The sequence below is a fragment of the Sarcophilus harrisii genome, chromosome 4, assembly GCF_902635505.1.
Source record: "Sarcophilus harrisii chromosome 4, mSarHar1.11, whole genome shotgun sequence".
Classification (NCBI taxonomy): Eukaryota; Metazoa; Chordata; class Mammalia; order Dasyuromorphia; family Dasyuridae; genus Sarcophilus; species Sarcophilus harrisii.
Window position 1 is genome coordinate 69,749,132 of NC_045429.1, and position 23,882 is coordinate 69,773,013.

At 35.2% G+C, this 23,882-nt stretch overlaps 1 non-coding gene across 1 annotated transcript; it reads left to right on the forward strand.

Annotated features, from left to right (window-relative positions):
- Positions 1 to 16,666: 16,666 nt before the first annotated feature.
- On the forward strand, positions 16,667 to 16,792 carry LOC111720412. Its single transcript, XR_002770096.1, has one exon. It is a non-coding gene; the product is annotated as a U6atac minor spliceosomal RNA (small nuclear RNA).
- Positions 16,793 to 23,882: the final 7,090 nt, after the last annotated feature.

Below are 23,882 nucleotides of genomic sequence, written 5' to 3' on the forward strand. Positions count from 1 at the left end.
CCTTTCAAAAATTTGTCATTTTCCTTTTTTTCCTCCAACATTGCCAATCTGTTGAGTATGAGATGGAAGTTCATGCATCAATTATCATGCATGCAACAATTAGCTGGAGCATTTTTTCATATGGCTAATTATAACTTGAATTCCTTTCTTAGAAAATTGTTAATATCTTTTCTTTTTCTTATAAGCTTTATTTTCAAAACATATGCATGGATAATTTGATAACATTGATCTCTGCATAGCCTTGTGTTTCAGATTTTCTCCTTCTTCCCCCAACCCCCTCCCCTAGATGGCAAGCAATTCAATATATGTTAAAAACAATATGTATAAACATGTTTTTAATTTCCTGTTCATATCCTTTGACCATTTATCGATTGGAGAATGGCTTGGATTCTTATAAATTTGAGTCAATTCTATATATATTTTAGAAATGAGGCCTTTATCAGAACCCTAATTGTTCATATTTTTTAACCATTTATCAATTAATGGTCTTGTAAATGTGAATTAGTTTCTTATGTATCTTGGAAATAAGATCTTTATTTGAAAAAACTTGTTGCAACAATTTTTTCCAGTTAACTATTTTCTTTCTTTTATTAAAGCTTTTGAATTTTCAGAAGATATGCATGGATACTTTTTCAACAATAACCCTTTCAAAACCCTGTATTCCAATTTCTCTCTCCTTTTCCTCATCCCTTCCCCTAGATAGCAAGTAATCCAACAGTTGAACATGGTAAAAAAATATGTCAAATCCAATATATGCATACATATTTATACAATTATCTTGCTGCACAAGAAAAATCAAATCAAAAAAGAAAAAAATTGAGAAAGAAAATAATATTCAAGCAAACAACAACAAAAGAAATAAAAATGCCTTGTTGTGATCCACACTCAGTTTCCACAGTTCTCTCTCTGAGCATAGATGGCTCTCTCCATCACCAGATCATTGGAATTGGCCTGAATCACCTCATTGTTGAAGATGGCCACGTCCATCAGAATTGATCATCATATAGTATTATTGTTGAAGTATATAATGATCTCCTGGTCCTGCTCATTTCACTCAGCATCAGTTCGTGTTAGTCTCTCCAGGCCTCTCTGAAATCATCCTGCTGGTCATTTCTCACAGAACAATAATATTCCATAATATTCATAGACCACAATTTATTCAGCCATTCTCCAACTGATGGGCATCCACTTCGAATTTGCTTATAATATCATTCTTTATATTGTCTTAATCATGTCTTTATGTCTAAATCATGAATATATTTCAACCTTATCTTGGTATAGGGTATTAGATGTAGGTCAATGCCTAGTTTCTGCCATACTAGTTTCCAATTTTCCCAGCAGTTTTTGTCCAAAACTATTTTCCTTTTAATAGTACCTGCATTGATTTTGTTTGTGCCTAAACTTTTAAACTTTATGGTCAAAGGCAGAGTTGAGGATTGGCCCAGAATTTCTCATTTTGAGCTTTTTGTCATGCAAAAAATTGTTCTGTCCAGCTGAAAATGTAAGGGAATGGAGATTTTGTGAAATCAGGTTAAGGTCCTATATCTCTTTATATGTATCATATCAGTGTGTGTGTGTGTGTGTGTGTGTGTGTGTGTGAGTGTGTGTGTGTGTGGTGTGTGTGTGAGAGAGAGAGAGAGAAAGAGAGAGAGAGAGAGAGAGAGAGAGATTTGATATAGATTAAGCTATACAAAATCAGGGAAATTTCATTTATTATGATTTTTACAAATATGGTTTAGATTAGTTTAACAAAGTGAGAAGAGAAAAACTGCAAAAAATTCCTTCATTTTTACAGAAATAATACTAATCAAGCCATTTAAACGAACATAACATTTATCATATAATTATCAGGTAATAATAATGATTATGAAAATTATGAAATGTTATTAGCTATTAAAAAATTTAATGGCAACACTTAACTCTGCATAGAATCACTCTTTATAATTTGTAATTCATGTAGCATTAGGTTAGATAGTATTGATCTTTTACTAAAGGTACTTCTCTCCTAGATGGGATTGTACATCTTATTTGTGAATGTATGTCTATTTGTTGTTGCTGTTGAGTCTTTCAGACACTAAACACTACCACCTAGCAGCCCTGTCTCTATTTGTATATCATTGCAAAATCTGAAGGGGGTGGATATAGGCTATACATTTATGCATCCAAGTTTGGGTTCTACTAGCTATAAGAGTTCTCTTGGATACCAGGCCAGAGATCCAAACCATCATAATAATTGTTCATCTGGGAATATCTCATGTCACTATTAACTCTTTAGTTTCTGAGCTCTGAATAGGTAAATGATCTATCATAGGATAGCCATGAAGTTGGTGTTTCACATTTTGTTTTCTAAATAATTACCTATTCAAAAGAAGGGGAAAATCATGAAGAAAACAGAAGTCTGAACTTAGTTTTTTTGTTTTTTTAATCATCAATGGTTAGTAGAAATGATTCTGAATATATCTTTAAAAAGTCTTGCAATTAGAAGGAATGTCTGCAGGTGTCTCTTATTCAGTGGAGTCTGCCACATTGCTTTACTTTCACCATTCAAGACCATCTGGAACTCACAGTATAAAATGTGCTGAAAAGGTGAGGGAGAAAAAGAGGAGATATGAAAATATGGAAAGGATTAAAGCAGCATAGTCTGGAGGCAAAGTTTTCCCAAGTTTGCCATTAATTTAAGTTACATTTACACTCTTGACTCCAGCCTTCTTGCTCAATCCTTTTAGTTAAGTAAGCCAAGTAGATTGGCTAAAAATCAGAGAATGATGCAGAAAATCTCATTGTGGGGAACAAAAAGTTCTCATACTTTTCTATATTTATGGCATAATAGGTATATAATAAATAATTGTTGAGTGATTATTTTTCTCTCTCATGTTTTTCTTCTACTCCTTTTTCTCATGAACTATCTTTTTCTGTCTCTATTTTTCATTTGAACAAGAAAGAATCTTTGATGGCTGATTTAGGTCAAAAGCTCTAAAACTTTGAGGAAGCAGTTAGAGAGCAGAATAGATTGAGTTGGACTTGAGTCAGGAAGATCTGAGTTAGAACTGTGCCTCAGCCATTCATTAGATGTGCAATTCTGTGCAAATTAATTAACTTTTCAGGGCTTCAGTTACCACATAGGTAAAGTGAAAGGTAGTGGTGGTGAGTGGAATTTGATAGTTTTTGAGGTCCCTTCCAGCTAAAATATCTATGATCATATACATTTTTGGGGGGCTCCTCATCCCTCCTGGCCATTTTGACATGATGCTAAAAATGAGTTAAATCCAGACTGATTTAGATGACTGAAGAGAATTCCCTGCCGATTCTTTCCTGTTTCCATCCCCAGATTCCAAGTGCAAGTGACCAGTCTTGGAAGCTGGTACTATTTCCTCCTTAACCCCTATGCTTAGTGACCCTTATGCTTAGTCATTGCAGAGCTCTGTAGGTAAAGACTGCTTTTTACTTGTTTCTTTCCTTATTCTGCAGCAGGAACACTTCCACCTCCTGCATGCTTTATCCCTGATTCAGAACCACCATCTGCTGAGGTGAAAATCCTTGACCATTGCCATGTCTCTTCCCACCTTCTTGTGCCTCCCTATCTTAGTCCTATTTTTCTGCTGCTTGTATCTTCCTATGCCTTCTGAAGCTCCTTCTCAATTTTTTAAATAATTTTTTTTTGAAATCTCTTGCCTTCTCAGTGAATCTTTCCCTTCACCCCCACATAGAGAACCATTTCTTATAATAATGTATGTTTTGGAGTTTTTTTTAGTGTGTTTTATAATAATATATGAAAAAAGGAAGATGAAAAATTTTGAAAAACTAAACAGAATGCTAAAAAGTTTGACTTTATATGAATCCCACATTGACTTCTGTAAATGAGGGATAAGGAGTGTTTTTTTTTTTTTTTTTTTTTTGTTATTCAATGTTGTCTGATTCTTTGTCATCCAATGATGTTTGATTCTTTGTCATCCCATTTGGGATTTTCTTGGACGAGATACTGGAGTGATTTTTTATTTCCTTCTCTAGGTCATCATACAGATGAGGAAGCTGAAGCATAGAGGGTTTTGTGATTTGTCCAGGGTCATACAGCTAGGAAGCATCTGAGGTCAGATTTGAACTTGTGAAGAGGAGACTTCCTGACCCTGGCTCTGTCTTGGTTCTCCTCTATGCCACGTAGCTGTCCCAAAAGAGTGTTTATTTTCTTATATTTCTCTTGTGGAGCCAAGCTTGGTCATTATAATTTTGCAATATTTACTTTGCTTTGTTGTTTTTCTTTCTATTTACATTGTTGTAGTCATTGTGCAGATTATATTCCAGTAGGTTGAATTCACTTTGCATCAATTTATGTAACTCTTTCCAAATTTCTCGACATTTATCATATTCATGTACTACAATTTGTTTAGCTATTTTCCCATCAAAGAATATCTGCTTTATTTCCTGTTCTGTGCAATTACAAAAAGTGCTGCTATAAATATTTTGATGCCCAAAGGGCTTTTCTTTTTGGCACTTAACTCCTTGGGTCTAGTGCCAAGTATGGACATTTTAATTATTTTTTTCCCCAAATAGCTGTGCCAATTCACACTCCATCAACAATATATTAATGTGCCATTTCCCCCTGCCCCATAATAAACAATTTCCTCCATTCCTTAGCTTCATACTCTTTCAGTTTTTTGGCAATCATGGAAAACAACCTTTCTTTAGAAGGCTTTAAATGTAAGCCATTTAAAAAAAATTGCTTCATGTTCCTCTTTTTATGTCCTAGATAGACTGGATCAAGATGAGTTATAGCTATACTCTGCTCCTCATGACCACTATCAGAACATCTTTTTGCCATCATTGCTCAGAAATCTCTCCTTTATTGAAGTTCACTCCATCAGAGTATATCACCACAACCAGATACAGGTGTCTCTCCTCTTTTCTGGGAGTTTAGAACTTGGATTACATTTCTCTCTACCTCACCTCCAATCTTCATAGACAGTGATGTGCCTTCAAACACCGTGGCCTTCTGGATCAACAACCTCAATTCCCCTGACTCTCACTTTTACTCTAGCCTAGCTACTCACAAGAAGGGTTATATATATATATATATATATATGTATATTTTATATTTTCAATTTACACTATTTCTTTTTAAAAAATAATTATAACTTTTCATTGACAGAACCCATGCCTGAATAATTTTTTACATTATCCCTTACACTCATTTCTGTTCCGACTTTTCCCTCCCTCCCTCCACCCCCTCCCCCAGATGGCAAGCAGTCCTATACATGTTAAATATGTCACAGTATATCCTAGATACAATATATGTGTGCAGAACCGAACAGTTCTCTTGTTGCACAGGGAGAATTGGATTCAGAAGGTAAAAATAACCAGGGAAGAAAAACAAAAATGCAAACAGTTTACATTCATTTCCCAGTGTTCTTTCTTTGAGTGTAGCTGCTTCTGTCCATCATTGATCAATTGAAACTGAGTTAGATCAAGAAGGATCATATGTTAAATCCTATTTTCACCTATAAGGGCACAAGCTCCATGTTCTTAATTTTAAAAATTCCTTTCTCCAATCAAAACCTCCTATCTTCTCATATCTATTTCCCCCTAATTTCTAAATCCATTCTTTGTTTTCCTGGAGATTGCTACTCCCTCTATCCCTCTTTGTGGTCCAATATCCCAGCATTGGTTACAATTTCTTCCCTTTATCACAACAACTCTTGTCCACATGTGCAGCTGCCATTCATGCTTTGCAAATTCTAGCTGTTTTACCCACTCTGACTTGAGTTTGATTGAAAATTGCTAGAGAAAGCCAAGAAATCATGCTGAATGGATTAATTATAAATTTGTTATCTAATATATACTAGACAGCCACCACTGTGAGGCAATCCTTTTATATTTCTGTTTGATTCTCTATTGCACTATGTAAACTTTCCTACTCTCTTATTAATGGCCTTTCTGTCTACTTTATTGAGAAAGAGAATAGAGTTCCATGAACTTCCTTTTCTCTACTCCACACTTTGAAATCCTTCACATTATTTACCATTCCCTCCTTTGTTTTAGTTGCTGAAAAAGGGATGTCCCATTTCCTTGTTAAGTCAAATTAAGAAGCATTTATTAATTTCATATCATATGCCAGGCATAGAACTAAGCACTGGGAACATAGAGTCAGAAGGACAGTTGCTCACATGCTATTGGGGGATTCTACAATTATGTGCATACAACATGGAAGACATACATTATTATTAAAAAGGACTGAGAAGGTTTCCTGAAAAGGGTGGGATTTGAAGGAATGCAGGGAAGGATTTTCCCTGTTTTTCAAAAACCTTCACTTGATCCTGCCATCTCCTCAAGCAATCATTCTAAATATCTCCCCATTTAGTAGCATTTCTTCTATTTTCCCCTCTTCCAATCGCATTTCAATTTTTTGCAAGCTGGTTTCTGACTCTGCTATCCAACTGCTAAGTCCAATGACCTTCTTTTGGTCTTCATTCCATTTGACCTTTCCTTGACTTTGACACTGCTTACCACTCACTCCTGCTCTTTTCTTTCTTGGCTACCATACCATGGCTCTTTTCTGTTCCTCTTTCCACCATTCTGACTCCTCCTTCTTTAACCTCCTTTGATGAATCGTCATTTACCTCTTACATTGAATATGGATGTTTCTGACACTTCATATCTCTCTATTGTCCTTCTTGGTGACATAAGTTCCATGATATTCTCTATGAAGATGATTTCCAGACCTCTATTTCTAACCCCAATCTCTTTCCTTAATTGCAGTTCCCACATTGTCATCTACCTTCCCCCTAACTCTCAACACATCCTTCTTTGAAACCTCCCTGTTGCTGCTGAGAGCTTCACCACACATATAAGCATATGGATTGGTAACTTTAAAGTCATTTTTTATTCTTTCCTCTCTCTTATTCCAAAAATTTAATTATTTGGTGATTCTTGTTGATCTGATCTCCACAACATCTTTTTCACCTGTCCTGTCCCTTACCCATGCACAAACCTTTTAGTTCAAACTCTCATAATTTCTTAGCTGGATTGTTGCAGCCTTTCGTTTTTAATTCTCCTGATTCCCCCCCCCCACTCTGATTTCAATTTTCTTCCTCTCCAACTCATCTTGCTTTTCCCTCATATCCAATTCAATTGTTTTTAAAAATATTTCTAAGGTACATGTCTGATTGCATCATCTCTATCCCCAGAAACTTTCCATTATTCCTTATTAGTTCTAGGATAAAATGGAATCCCTTTAACCTGACACTTAAAGTCTGACTTTTACCTATCTTTCCAAACTTACTTCAAATCTACTTCATGTATTTTTATTGCATCCAAACCATTCTATTAGCCGTTCTTCTAATCCAATATCCTTTCTTCTATGTCTATACATAACATGTTTCCCAAGTCCTCTACCTTCCTTCAAAGATTGGGTATTATCTCTTCAAAGCCTTTCCCAAGAGCCTCCCACTTGTTAGTTTTTTTCTCTTTCCACAAATTCTCTTGTGTTTACTAACCTACTGATATTGGATCCTGTGATGTGATACAAATTTCTTAAAAGCAAGAATGTGCCTATCTTATCTCAAAATGAAATGCAAAAAGACAGAAAAAGTAAATGCATCTTTTTGAGATCATCATTCAATAAAACTTATGTAATAAAGAGCCAGGGAAAAGTAGACCAAAAATTAATTAGAAGCTAAATAATCTAATCCTAAAGAAAGAGTGGATGAAACAACAAATCATAGAAACAATCGATAATTTCATCCAAGAGAATGACAATAATGAGATAACAAACCAAAACTTATGGAATGCATCCAAAGCAGTTCTTAGGGGAAATTTTATATCTCTAGATGCTTACTTGAATAAAATAGAGAAAGAGAAGATCAATCAATTGGACATGCGACTAAAAAAGCTAGAAAAAGAACAAAGTAAAATCCCCCAATTAAATACCAAATTTGAAATCCTGAAAATTAAAAGGCAGATTAATAAAATTGAAAGTAATAAAACTATTAAACTAATAAACAAAACTAAGAGTTGGTTTTCATGAAAAAACAACAAAATAGATAAAATTTTAGTTAATTTGATTAGAAAAAGGAAAGAAGAAAATCAAATTCCTAGTATCACAAATGAAAAAAGTGAACTTTCCATAAATGAAGAAGAAATTAGAACAATAATTAGGAGCTATTTTGTTCAATTGTATGCCAATAAATCTGATAATCTAAGTGAAATGGATGAATATTTACAAAAATGTAGATTTCCCAGATTAGCAGAAGAGGAAATAAATTACTTAATCTCACTTTAGAAAAAGAAATTTAACAAGCTATTGATCAGGAAAATTATTTCCTGGAAAATATTTCCAGGACTATATGGAGTAACAAGTGAATTCTACCAAACATTTAATGAACAATTAATTCCAATAGTATGCAAACTATTTGGAAAAATAGGGAAAGAAGAAGTCTTACCAAATTCTAGAATTCTAGAAATAGAGGAAATAGACCAATTTCCGTAATGGATATTGATGCAAAAATCTTAAATAAAATATTAGCAAAGAAATTACATCAGGTTATCACCAGGATCATATACCATGACCAAGAAGAATTTATATCAGGAATGCAGAGTTGGTTCAATACTAGGAAAACTATTAGCATAATTGACTATATCAATTACCAAACTAACAGAAATCATATGATTATCTCAATAGATGTAGAAAATGCAATTGACTTGCTGTCTAGGGGAGGGAGAAGGGAAAGAAATGGAGAAAAATTTGGAACACAAGGTTTTTCAAGGTGAATGTTAAAAACTAGCTTTGTTTTTATTTTTATAATAAAAGCTATTATTTTAATAAGAATGTACCTGTTTTTATCTTTGTATACTCCAGTATTAACTGCCTTTGGGTGATTAGGAAAAAAAAAATATTTTTTTGCTGAGGCAATTGGGGTTAAGTGACTTGCCCAGGGTCACACAGCTAGGAAGTTTTAAGCGTCTGAGATCAGATTTGAACTTAGGTCCTCCTGACTTCAGGGCTGGTGCTCTATCCACTGTACTACCTATCTGCCCCAGAAAATATTTCTTTATTCTGGTTGAATCAGTATAGAAACCTAAGAAATGTATTCCTTGATGCCAGAAAAGTGGATGAGGCAGGAATGATACAAAAATCATTAAATATTAGATTCAATTTTGTGTCAGAAAGCATAAAACCTGGATTTAGGAGTTTTATAACTGGATCTCAGTTTTCTCATCTGTGAAATAAGGGGTGTGGACTTCTTTTAGCTTTAGATTTTATGGGTTAAGATGGTATATGTGTATATGTATGTACAGTGATGGTGAGACATTTTAGCTAAAAACAATCTTTTTATAGGACCATAGATCCAGAACTTGGAACTGAGGAGCCATCTAGTCCAATTTCTTCATTTTAAATTTAAGGGGACTGGTACTTAAAGGTTAAAGAACCTGTTCAGAATAATCAAGATAGTAGAGTGAAGATTTGGATGCAGGTGTGTTGGTTCTAAATCTAGCACTCTATGTTTCAGACCATGGGTATTCTCTGAAAAGAGAGAGCTTGTTGATCCATGCAAAGATTGGGTAGACTGTTAAGTGCTAGAAGAAACTAATGAAAGAGAGGCACATGTATCTATACCTATAGCAGTAATAAAGAATAGATTTTTGGTAGCATAATCTGGGCCAACATCTGGCTCATTCTTCCAACAGAAATAAATGACCTGCTTTGGAGGAGAGCCCAGATTATTGCTTCTAACTGCTCATGCAATGTTAAGTGTATTTTTGACATAGTATAACATGAGAAGAGCTGATGAAAACTTTCTTTTGAGGAATGATATTGTTAATATAATTCATATCTATATAATGGTTTATAAAAGTACTTTTCTCATAATATTACTAATTATTCCCCCTCATGTACAGATCAAGAAACAGAAACTCAGCAAGTTAAATAGATTTGTTCAAGTTCATATGATTTTGTAAGAGGTACATTTAAAATATAAATATTTGTCTTCTGAATCAGAAGTTCTCTGCTTCTTTTCTATTTCCCATTCTTTCTTCTCTTCCTCTCTTCCTCCCTCCCTCTCTTCTTTCTTCCCTTCCTTCCTTCCTTCCTTCCTTCCTTCCTTCCTTCCTTCCTTCCTTCCTTCCTTCCTTCCTTCCTCCCTCTTTTCTTTCCTTCTTCCCTTCCTTCCTTTCCTTCCTGCTTCCCTCCCTTCTTACTTCCTCTCTTTTTTCCCTTCTTTTCTCAATTTTTTATTGTGAACTTAAATATAAACTAAAATGAAGACATATATAATTGAACAAAAGGACTTGTACGTGAAACTACAAATCTCTTATACCAAAGCTTGCTTTTCTTTTAAAGTATAGAGACAGAAAAAACATTTTAAAAGTGCTTATTATGTGCCAGGGATTGGGCTAAACACTGATGATACAAATATAAGTAAAAACGTGATCCTTGTCCTAAAGAAGCTTACATTGTAATGGGAGAAGAAAACACACAAAAAAGATTTGAAAAAAAAGGGGTAAATCTGAGCTGGAAGTGGAGAAGGTAGAGCATTCTGAAGAGTCAGAAGAAAAGCTAGTAAAATGGGATAGCTGTTTTCTTTACTCCAGCCTTACCAATGCTCTTTCAGGGAATTTTTATTTTCTCAGGTTGCACAAAGAGAAACCAGGAATACTTTATACTCTGTTTCTGGAGTCCCCATTTCTGGCTGAAACTTGCTCCTTGGAATTGATTCCAACCCCCACCCCCTACCCCAAAGCTGACAGTGTCAGTGATGGGTGAGGGGGTTCCCTAGGGATGTATAAGTGAGCTGCTCTCCCTTGGGAAAGAGGGGAGAGAGGCTCTTAAGAGGAAATTAATATAATTCTTCTTTAGGACTGTCAGAGGTTGTGCATATCCATGGGGCTTTTCCTTCTTCTTCCTGTCAACTGGAGATTCACATATTTTTTTCTCTGCATCAATGCCAGTCAACTGGAGATGAAATCATATGTTTTCAAAAATTGCACTGGTCCTTCTGGAGGAGAAGGAATAATTTACAGTTTCTAAGAAAGTACTCAGTGAGCCTTCTCTCAACAGGCTCTTTTTTACATCCTTGAACAGAAATCCTATAGATATTAAAAATTTTTTGTTCAATTGACTTTTTGGTCCTGGAGGCATACAGCTGCCATCTTCTAATTCCTAAGAGAAGGTACTGAATGGACTGGAATGGGAGGTAGCATAGGGATAGTTTCCCCATTAATCCTAATAGTAAAGGGCATTCTGTGAGTATAATTGGGAGAAGTTCAATCATTTCTATTTATTTTCCATTGGACTTCTGTCCTTCTCTTCCCTCTCTTCTCCTCCTTTCCTTTTCTTTCTTCCTAGCTTTGATCAAACACAAGTATTGGGTTCTGTGTATAGTACTCAATATATATCGACTCAATAGACATATGTTAAGAATTTATTATGAATAAGGTACTAGGAATATAAAAGGCAAAAAAGAAATTTTCCTTATTCTCTATGACTTCATATGTGGGGTGAAGGAGTTACAATATATAGATAGGTACAGGAAAATAACCCTGATTATGGAGTTAAAGAACCTGGATTCAAATTCCTTCTCTGATGCTTAATATCCTGGGCAAACATGAATCTTAGTTTCCTCATCTATAAAACAAAAGGGTTGGACTAGGCAGCTTCTGAGGTCCCTTTCATCTCTAGGTCTATATCAATATGATCCTGAATATAGGGTAATTTGAGTAGGGAGAGACAATTAACTGGGAGGATCTGGCAGGGCAAAACAGTAAGAATTTATTGAGGACTTATTGTGTGTCAAGTACTATATGAAACACTGAGAACACACATACAAACAGAAAGAAAGTCCTTGGCTTCAAGGACCTTACATCCTAAGTGAGGGAGATCATATATAAAAAAGGGCTGAAAGAAATTGAAAATATACTGAAAGGTTATGTTATTGAAGTAGGAAAGGGAAAGGAGGTTGGTTGTTCTGGGCTCTTCCCCCCAATGGAAACCCCAGGAGGAATCTGATGATAGGAGAAGGGTATATTTTAGAACAAAGCTTCTTAAAATGTGGGCTACAACCCCATATGTTGTGCAACTGAATGTGTGGGTCATAAAATTATGACTTATCATCAGTAAATGTTTGATTTGTATACCTATTTTATTTACGTCCATATCTGGTATTGCATAAAAAATTCTTGTGAAAAGGAATCTTGGGTAAAAAGAGTGGGAAAAGTTTAAGAACCTCTGTTCTAGAGTGACAACACAAGAAGAAATGATAAATACTCCAGGATGAGTATCTCCCAGACATTGAGGGAGGTAATTGTTTCAGATTGTGGCTAAGACATGGTATTGAAGTCTAGAAAGTCGGCACAGCTGAGAGGGGAATGCTGGTTAGCTAGGCTGGACCAGTCCCTAAAATGAAGACCCCAGAAGGAAGTCAACAATGAGAGGATGGTGGTCAATATGGAGGAAGGATATTAAAGGGTGAAACACTGCAAGGGGGAGAGAGAGAGAGAGAGAGAGAGAGAGAGAGAGAGAGAGAGAGAGAGAAGGAGAGAGAGAGAGAGAGAGAGAGAGAGAGAGAGAGAGAGAGAGAGAAGAGAGAGAGAAAGAGGAGAGAGAGAGAGGGAGAGAAAGAGAGAGATAGAGATAGAGATAGATAGATAGACAGAGAGAGAGAGAGAGAGAGAGAGAGAGAGAGAGAGAGAGTTTGGTAGAAATTAAGTATAGAGCAACATCTCACCCCAAATACCAAAATAAGGTCAAAATGGATCCAGGATTTAGACACAAAGGGTGATATCCTAAGTAAATTAGGGAGCACGAAAAATTTTACCTGTCATACCTATGGATAAGGGAAGAGTTATGACTAAACAAGAGATTGAGAAGACCACAGAAAGTATAATGGATAATTTTGATTACATGAAATTTAAAAAGTTTACTAATGGAACCAAAATTAGAAGGAAAGCAGAAAACTGGGAATTTTTACAGCAAATTTCTTGATAAAAACCTCATTTCTCATGAATCAAACCAAATTTATAAAAATGTGAGCCATTCCTCAACTGATAAATAGTCAAAGGATAGGAATAGGAAGTTTTCAGAAGAAGAAATCAAAACTACTTACAGTGATATAAAAAAATCTTCTAAATCACTATTGATTAGAGAAATGCAAATTAAAACAATTCTGAAGTACCACTTCACACCCATTAGATTGGTTAATAAGACAGAACAAGAAAATGTTAAATGATAGAGGAGATATGCAAAAATAGGTATGCTAATGTATTGTTGGTACAGTTGTAAAGTAGTCTAACTATCCTCAAGAACAGTGTGGAACTATGCCCAACGGGCTATAAAATGGTGTACATTCTTTAATCCAGCAATACTACTAGGTCTGAATCTCAAAGAGAACAAGAAAAAGACCCATAAATACAAAAATATTTATGGTAGCTCTTTTTATGGCAGCAAAGATTTAGAAATTGAGAGGATGTTTATCAATTTGAGAATAACTAAAAAAGTTGTGGTTATATGATTGTGATGGAATAATATTGTGCTATAAGAAATGATGAGCAATATGATTTCAGAAAAACTTGCGAAGACCTATATGAATTATTGCAGAATGAAGTGAAAAGGACCAAAAAAATCATTGCATATAGTAACAGCAATATTGTTGCTATAGGCTATAAGCTAAAGGCTTAGCTATTCTGATCAATATTAGTGATCTGAGACAATTCTCATAAAAAAACATAAAAAATTCTATCTACCATTGAGTGACAAATTCTGAACCCTGAGTAGAGAATGAAGTTTAATTTTAAAGCTTTATTTTTCTTGCTTTTTTTCTTTGCAACATGACTAATATGGAAATATTTTTTGCATGATTTCACATGAATAATTGATATGTTGTTTATCTTCTCAAATGGGGGAGGGACAAGAGAGAGAGAGAATTTGGAACTCAAAATTAAAAAAAATAATGTTAAAACAGATAAGTTAAAAACATAATAGTCTTTTAGCTGAATCACATGAAAATGCTTATTGACTGTATAATGCACATTATGATTTCTTTTCCCAAAAGGGATTTAGTTTCCACTCTGTGGAGATGGAACACGATGATTCCTTAAGTGTCTCCTTAAGTTCTGCTCTCATACCCTTGTGCTCAGAAATCTATTCTCTCTAGTGTTTTGTTCCTAATATGGCTTCTGTAAATGTCACTGTCTTTAATTCAACTTACCCCACTAAATCCATTGTATATAGAGAAATAAACCATTTATTAAGCACTTATTATGTGCCAGGTACTGTGCTGGGAATACAAATAAAAGCATTTTACTTATACCTTATCCTCAAGGACTTTACTTTTTTAGGGAGGAAGACAATATATAAAGAGAAGTTGGAAAGGGACAAGGGATAACTACATGGCAGCCTGACTGAAGGTTTCTGGGGGAATGTTGTGTTTCCCTTACTCCTTTCTTTTTAAGATGGCATATTTGAGTCAAACATTAGGTTGTGGGAAGACAAAGGATTAACAATTTTGTTTTTCAGGATACAGAGCACAAAATTTCAAGTAATTTAAAAAGTAATAAACCACCCCAAAATGGGCATAAGTAGATCACAGAACTGTCAAATATACAGCTCACAATATTCTAGGGTACAGCCTAAACTAGATTAAAATGCAATTGGGAAATATTTAACAAAATAAATTAAAAAATACAATAAAGCATTTTGTTGTTGAGTCCTTCCAGACTCTCTATGATCCCATTTGTTTTTGGTTTTGTTTTTGATAAAGATACTGGAGCCGTTTCTTCAGCTCATTTACAGATGAGGAAACTGAAGTAAACAGGGTTAAGTGGCTTGCCCACAGTCACACAGCTAGTATGTGTCTGAAGCTGGATTTGAACTCAAGTTTTCCTGATTCTAGGGTCACTATTCTATCCATTGCATCATTTAGCAATCATATAATAAAGCAAAAATAATGTTAATATGTGGTTTTCTAAGTCAATAGACAGTTGCAAAAATCCTTATATATTATTTAGAGGTCTTTGTTTCTATTTAAATTCGATACCATAGTACAAGAAATGATATAAAAGACTTAATAGATGACATGTATAACAGGATGATCACACAACCATGTGTAATCTATCCAGCCATGTAATCACAGCCATGTAATCTATCCATTGACATATTACATGACTGCTCCATTGGGACTGGAGCCACACCTAACAATTTTAGCATTCAGGGTAAATATCCTGGAACATGTTCAACCATGAGGTGGGAGACTCTGCATTACTCCCTTGCAGAGGAGTCCATAGTTGGGGGTTTCACTTCATGGGTCATGAAAAATAATTCCCCTGGTATGGGAGTTGTAGCAGGAGTAGATTGTGGAGAAAGAGGAAGTTTCCAACTTTAATTATTTTTGCTAACATTTCTACAGTGTTGGAGGAGTGAAAATGTTGTCAAAATGTAAATGTTACAAATTTTAAAATTATACCCTTTTCATAAAAGAGTCATTTAAAGTTTTTGTATTTTCAAAATTTTGGTACCCTGGGACAAAAACCTTGGTCATTTATCATAGTTAAACTTCTGACTAGAAATGATTTTAATTTCTTCATATGAAAATTGTCTATTCATATCTTTTGACCATTTTTCTTTTTTTTTTTTTTTAATAACTTTTTTTTGACAGAACCCATGCCTGGGTAATTTTTTATAACATTATCCCTTGCAGTCACTTCTGTTCCGATTTTTCCCCTCCCTCCCTCCACCCCCTCCCCCAAATGGCAAGAAGTCCTATACATGTTAAATAGGTTACAGTATATCCTAGATACAATATATGTGTGCAGAACCGAACAGTTCTCTTGTTGCACAGGGAGAATTGCACAGGATTCAGAAGGTAAAAATAACCTAGGAAGAAAAACAAAAATGAAAACAGTTTACATTCATTTCCCAGTGTTCTTTCTTTGGGTGTAGATATTTCTGTCCATCTTTGATCAATTGAAACTGAATTAGATTTTCTCTTTGTTGAAGAAATCCACTTCCATCAGAATACATCCTCATACATTATTGTTGTTGAAGTGTATAATGATCTCCTGGTTCTGCTCATTTCACTTAGCATAGTTATAAATCTGATTAGTGGCACTAGTGTGGGGGGAAAGCAGTAGATTTGTAGTCAGAGGACATGGGTTCAAATTCTGACTCCGCTACTTATTAGCTACATGAACTTGGGCTAATGACTTCGGTGGTCTTAGTTTCTTAATGTATAATAGAGTTTGGACTAAGATGTCTAAGGTCCCTTTCAGCTCTAAATCCTGTAATTCTATATTGGAATTAAAAATAAGTGATATTGATAATTACTAACTAGGGAGTCCCTTGCTCAAGCTAGTAGATTAGGGATGCCCTCCTGGTGGAGGGTGAAATACTGAATAAATATAATGCTCTGTTGTTTATCTTTTGTTCTTGAAGAAGACTAATGACAGCAGGAAAATGTCTTGACTAGCAAATGAAATGGATTCAAGTGAGATAAGAGTTGTGCAAAGTGATCATTCTTACTCTCTCCTTCAGACACATCTGGATCCAGTGGCAAGACATATAGGTCAAGATGACTGTCAATGGCCCCAGATGCAGTGGGAGACCTTGACCTAATTTATTTAAGATTTATCTGAGGCAGTGACCATTCAGTAATTAAAGGCTAGGTAAGAACTGAGGCTAAAAATGACTTAGTTTGAAAGGAGCAATTGGTGTTCCTATTAACAAGGATGGAAAAGATCCAAGTGTCTTTTATAACATATACATGGTCAGGTATTATCACTTATTCTGTGGTATCTAACCATGTGATGCTCTAGTTATCGCTATATAACTATATCGGCTGGTCAGTCCATATCCATTTATTAAGTACCCACTATAGTGTAGGTATTGTGCTAAGTGCTAGGGATACAAAGAAATGCAAATATAGCCTCTGCTCGCTAGGAGCTCACAGTATAGTTTGAGATAATATAGTTTTGTACAAACAAGATAAAGACAGGATAAATTGGAGGTAATTAATGGAGAGAGTGCTCTGGAATTGAGGGGGATCAGGAAAGATTCCTTGTAGAAGGTAAGATTTTAAATGGGACTTGAAGGTAGTCAGGAAAGACAGAAAGTAGAGATAAGGAAGAAGAGAATTTCAGTTATAGGGGACAGCCATTGATTATTTATTGGTTAGAATTGTATGGATGCCAATTTTGGGCAATTTTCTAATAATTAGAACTGTCCAACAAAGGGGAAAAACTCAGGTAAATGAGACTCTTTCTTATGATGGGAAATAAGTATATAAGCAGATTTTTGGTAATGATATGTTGAAAAAAAGAGAGATTCTCACACGAGGTAAGACTGATGACTTCTAAGAATTCTTTTACCTCTAACAAGCAGCATTACTGTTGCGGGGCATTGTACTAAGTTCTGGGTATGTAAAGAAAGGCCAAAAATGTCTGTGTCCTTAAAGAGATACATCTAAAAGGGAGGCTACTTATAAACAATTATGTACTCACATGATCTATAAGGATAAATTGGTCCATGATTCTATCCTTTCACTTTCAGAATGCAAGTTCCTTGAATTATCTTGGTTTTTATTTGCTTTGCAGAATACAAGTAATATCTATTCCTGTGAATTTTGGGGGAATATGCTAATTTTAAACACTATGAAGTATCAATCTATTAACAAGCATTTTTCAAGGTCCTACTATCTGTTAGGTATGTTAAATTCTGGAGATGTAAAGAAAAATAAAAATAGTCTTTGCTCTCAAAAAACTTACATTTGATTGTATTTCTGCATGAAATAAGTTCAAGATTATGGGTGTGAGGTGAGGGTGAAAAGGCACTAAGAGGATCTCAGTAAATGAAGGCTTTTTACTTAAACTGAGTAATGGAGGAGATTAAGTATTCCAAGAGAAAAGGAATTGATTTCAGATATGCAGGGCAGCTAGTACAAAGATATGGAAACGATAAATGAAAGAATCTGTATAAGGAAAGTAAAACTCTGAAGAAATTTCATTGTACTTAAGCTTTCCACTAAATATGTTCTCATGTCTAGATTCTATAGACTAACTTTTGCTTTCTAAGAGTTTCCTTATTTATGGAATGTGGAAAGATCATTGGATCCCCCAATCAAAAAACCTGGACAAAAGGTCCCTCGCTCTGATTTTTGTTAGCTATGTGAGGGGAAGGGAGGGAAGGAGAGAATGAACATCTATCAAGCACCTGCTATGTACCAGATACTATGCTAAGGACTTGAGAATCTTGACTCTGTGTCAATTCGCGCTGATGTTGACATCTATCCAGATATCACTGAAGTTCTGATTAACATAGACATTTCAGGGTCTCCTCTTCATAGCTATTAATGTGTCAGATCAGAAATTTTGAAGCAACAAACTCCACTTTGCATATAGAGCTTTGTATTTTTCCAAAGCACTTTCATGCTCATGATCTCATTTTATTCTCATAATTAACTTGTGAATTAAATAGGGCAGGTGACATGATTCATATTTTACAAATGGGGAATTGGATATGCAAGAGACGAAGTAACTTTCATTGACCATCAAGTCAGTAGAGTCTTAGAGTCTATCTGGTTCTAAATTCAGGTCTCTCAGTTCTCTTTCCCGATTTTATTAGGAGAGGGAGACTGAATATATTTCTCTTGTGGGAATTATCCCTGGAAGAGTGATTACATACAGGTACTGGATTTGTGCATCTTGGTTTGTCTATCTATAGTGTGCTGTGGAATGAGGTCTGGGGTGAAATCTAGATTTTCTCTTGACCAAATCAGCAAGGGAATGACAAAAGACCTTGGAGTTGAGCCTGGATGGGACCGATTAAGGACAATTCTCCAGCAAGTGAATGTGGAATAAACTTCCCAGATTTGTAAACTGCTAAACATTTTTCAAATACACATTTGATCTTTACAATAACTGGGGAGATAGCTGCTATTTTACAATCAAGGAAATCGAGACAGACAAATATTAAATAGTCATATAGCTAGTAAAAATCTGAGACTGGATTTGAATTCAGGTCTTCCTGACTCCAGACTGTATCCTCTATACCTGTACTTATCTGCTATTCAATCATTTCATTTTGTGTCAGATTTTTGTGACTCCTTTTTGGACTTTTCTTGGCAAAAACAAAAGAATGAGGTTTGCCATTTCCTTCTGAATTGAAGCAAACAGGATTAAGTGTCTGAGGCCAGATTTGAACTTAGGAAGACGAGTTTTCTGAATTCCACGCCTAGGCTCTACCCACTATGCAACCAAGCTGTGAATTCACTTAATGTCTCTGAGTCTCAATTTCCTCTTCTGTAAAATAGGCATGTTGGGATAAATTATCCTGAAGCTTCTTTATCTAAAATATTCTCTGAATTATTTGCCTTCAGGACCAGATTCAGGTTCTTTCTTTATCTCACAGAGTCACTCCTGGGGTGTGAGGATGGAATGCTTCACAGTTTGGTTGGTCCCTCTCTTCTAGAGTCATATGGCAGCCATCACCACCTCTAGGATTTCCTGCCAGGCTTCTGGGAGCAACAGATGGATCTGAGCAAACATTGCTCTCCTCACACAGTCTTGAAAGATTGCAAGGGAATGCCACAAGGTGGCACACCAGCCCAAAGTCTGAATATACTCTTGCGTCTCCATAGTCAGCAATCATAAATACATACCCAGAGTGGCCTGCCAATTAAATCCAGTAAACATTTTTTGTTTTTCCTATGGCTCAGAGCATAGCTGGGAAAAGGACGCTTATTGAAGGGTCAGGAAGGGACCAGGGACAAGGAGAAAAAGGAGAAAAAAATAAAAAGCAGAAGAGGAAAAGGCAAAGGAGAAAGTGGAAGAAAAGAGGGAGAAAGAAGGGAGGGGAGAAGGATGAAGCAGAGGAATATTCTCTCTTTGGTGTCCTTGATTGTCCTGGTGGGAAGCTGTAGGAGTAGGCTGTAAAAAAGCATGGCTGCACTATCACTTAGAAAGAAGAAGAAAGTGTTGGGGTGGAAAGGCTGTAACACTTGAAGGCTGGGGAGAAACTGTGATTAGATTATAGGGGATGATTTAAAAAAAGAAACTTTTTTCCTAGGGATAGCTCCTCTGTGTAGGTTCTCCTTGTGTTTTGATATGAAATTCTATACTAACTGTAAGAGATAAGGCTTGCTGAGGTATAGAACAATAAGCAGAGAATCTGGGACCATCTATTTAGGAGTAATAGCAGCTAAAATTTACATAGCACCTATTTTGCATGAGGTACTATGTTAAGACCTTGTTAAATAATATCTCAATTTATTCTTACAACAACATGGGAGAGGGGAAGGGGGAGAGGAAGGAAGGTGCTATTATTATCTTGAAACAGAAATTAAGTTGCCTAAGGTTATAAAGGACTAAGAATGGGTCTTCTAGACTCCAGACCAGTGGTCTATCTATCTATTGTACCTACTAGTTACATACTTGGGGAATTAAGATTTTTGAATGGGTTATGAGCTTAGGATTCCTATTTTTCCTTCTAGTCTATTGCTAATTAATTTTTATGTGTAGGGAATAGGGAAATATTTTCACAGGGATTTCCAGAACTGGAACAATTTTTGGTTGACTTTGTTGTTAGGGGTGTTTAAGTGGGTTGGATTTCAGCTATGATGACATTAGCTGACATCAGATCTTTGAAAGATGAAGGACAGAAATAGAGATGTCAGTGGGGATGATATATACAGCCAGATTTGAAATTGCTGGTGTGGGATCTAAATTGTGACATTGAGGGGGTACCTCATGGTGCTAGCTCCTGGGGATGTTTGAGGAGAAAAAAGTTTGGAATTGTGCTCCCAAACCAATAACTTATACATACTCTTTGATCCTGCAATACTACTACTATTTGGCATATATCCCAGAGAGGTTAAAGACAGAGATACAGGTTTTGTATATACAAAAATCTTTATCAAGCACATTTTATAGGAACAAAGTACCAGAAACAGAATGGGTATCCAACCAGTTGGGGGATGGCTGAACAAAATGGGGCCTATGAATATAATGGTAATAATATTATACATAAAAATGATAAATTGAGAGAAACTTGGGAAGACTTTTGTGATGTGATGTAGAGTGATATAAGCAAAACTAGGAGAATGAGTTTCTTTTTTTTTCACTCCCTCCCCTAGATGGTAAGTAGTCCAGTATATATTAAACATGTTAAAATATGCTAAATCCTATAAATATATATATATATATGTACATATATATTGTAAAATTGTATACATAATTGTATAAATCTGTGTATGACTATATAGTCATACACAGATTTATACAATTATTGTGCTGCACAAGAAAAATCAGATCAAAAAGGAATAAAAATGAGAAAGAAAATTGTAAAGGGTTGAAACTCTGAATAGATTCACTTGAATCAGACAACCAAGCACTTAAGGCTAATTACCTATTGGACAATACCTCTATTAGCATGTTTGGAATTTCTCTTCTCACAGTTAATGTTAGCTCAATGCTTGGGGTTAAGAGAATTGTAAGGAAGGATTAGAGGGTGGAGTGAGAGCCAGAGTCACTTTGGAGGTGGACAAAGAGAAGGGAGGTTGTGGAGAGCTTGTGGCAGTCTTGTCTAACCCCTTCACTTCTTCCCCTAAAGACCAAGGACTTTTGCTTATCCTGACTCTGGCTGATTCTGAGGCCTCCAGGGGACTAATCTGGACCTTACAGAAAATAACATGCATGCAAACAACAACAAAAAGAGTGAAAATTCTATGTTGTGATCCACACTCAGTTCTCATAGTCTTCTCTCTGGGTGTAGATGGCTCTCTTCATCACACAATCATTGGAACTGGTCTGAATCAGAATTGATCTTTGTATAATTTTGTTGTTGCTGTGTACAATGATCTGGTTCTGCTCATTTTATTTAGCATCAGTTCATGGTCTCTCCAGTCCTCTCTGAAATCATCCTATTGGTCTGTTCTTATAGAACAATATTATTCTATAACATTCATATGCCATAACTTATTCAGCCATTCCCCAGCTGATAGGCATTCACTCAGTTTAGGAGGACAATTTTCACAATGACCAGTGTAATGTAAAGGATAAATTCCATAACCAGTTATCATTTCAGAAGCCTAATGATGGAGCGTCCCTCCTACCTCCCAGCAGAGATAGAGGTGAGGAAAGAGACATGTCTTTTCAAATATGTCTAATGTACTGATTGGTTCTATTTGACTGTAATTATTTAGTAGGAAGGTCGACTTCTGCATAGGGAGGAATCAATAATAAATAAGACTGATTTAAAGAAAAGAGCATCTATAAATATTTTTAAGAAATATATCACACTTCAGAGCTATGGTTTTCTGGCAATTTGTTTATTTTCTATTTTTGCTTTTGTTTATCTTTCTGTTAGACTTGTTCAAATTTAAGAGGACATTGAAATCACTTGCTATTATCATGTTACTATCTATATCTTCTTGTAGAGTTAAATTAATTTTTTCTTTATGAATTTAAATGCTAAAGTATTTGGAGTACATGCTTAGTCTTGATAATGATTTGTAGCCTGTGGTTCCTTGCAGAATAAAGTTTCCTTGTTTATCTCTTTTTATTTTTACAAATGTTTGTTTTCATTATCTGATAGCATAGTTGGCATTATTGCTTTTTTGGATTCATTTTATGGGTGGTAATTTTTTTCAAGCACTTATTTTTATTTATGTTACATGGAATTATTAAATTTAGTCATTATCTCTTGGAGTTTTCAGCCTTGAGTTTCTGGAGGTAATCTATGGGTTCTTTTGATTGTTACTTTGTTCTTTGTGTTCAGAGCTTCTTGGCAGTTTAATTGTATCATTTCTTGTATTACAATGTTTAGGTATTTTGACTTGTCATGTAATAGGAGACATATAGTTCTAAAGTGGTGTTGTCCATGCATCTTGTTTTAGAGAAGAATGTTTTACTTACCTGGAGATCATGTTTCTTTTGAACATTATTGCTTTTATGCTTTTCTTCCTCTAGATTGTTTTTTTTTTTTTTTTTTTTTTTACTTCTAGGTATTTGTATTCCTAATCGGCTATTCTATTTTGTTTCTTTGATGAAACTTTCCAGGGTGATTCAAGTTTTTCTATTCTTCCATTTGTTTCTGCTGTACAGAGAACAAATTCTAATTTCACTTCTTATTTTTCTTTTAAATCATGTAAGTATATCTTTCTATAGTTACATAATCTCTTGGGAATCCATAGAATCCTATGGATCTCATCAAATAATGATTTGTTTTCTTGTCATACACAACATTTATTTATAGATATCTAGATTCTTTTAGTTGATCTGAAGATCAAATTCCCTTCTATTATTATTTTTTCCAGTTGATTTATATGCTTATGCTTAAGATTTTTAACCTCCTGAAATTTTTAGTAATTTCAGTCTTTTCCCTTTATATTTTCCCTTTATATTCTCTAACTGCTCTCTCTGTTACCCATTAAATTAAAAAAAATGGTGTGCCTGGAGGCTAGACTACAAATCTATTTCAGTTTCTTTCACCTTTGACAATTCATGTTTACAAGCCTTAGTCTCTTCCCAATTAACTTCTGGGAGAATAAAGATATCTCTGTCTGGATAATGGGTCCTTTGTTTCAGACAGTCTGGTGGATCTATGTACACCATAATAACCTGTCCCAGTTCTCTTTGCTCCTCATTTCTCTAGATGAGTACTGTTGAAATACAGAATACTGAAGTATCGGCCAGAGGAAACCACTGACTTGGTTTTCCAAAGCACTGGGAGGAGAGGAGGTTGGGTATAGCTGAGTTCTATGACAGGTCCATGGGTTGACTTATGTAGCCCTACCAGAATATAGGTGGTGGGGAAGAGAATGATGTATGAATATGTTTAGGGGTTGTGAATTAGTTTACTCTGCTATTAGTTTATTAGATTTTTACTTTGTTAGGGTTCTTGATATCCT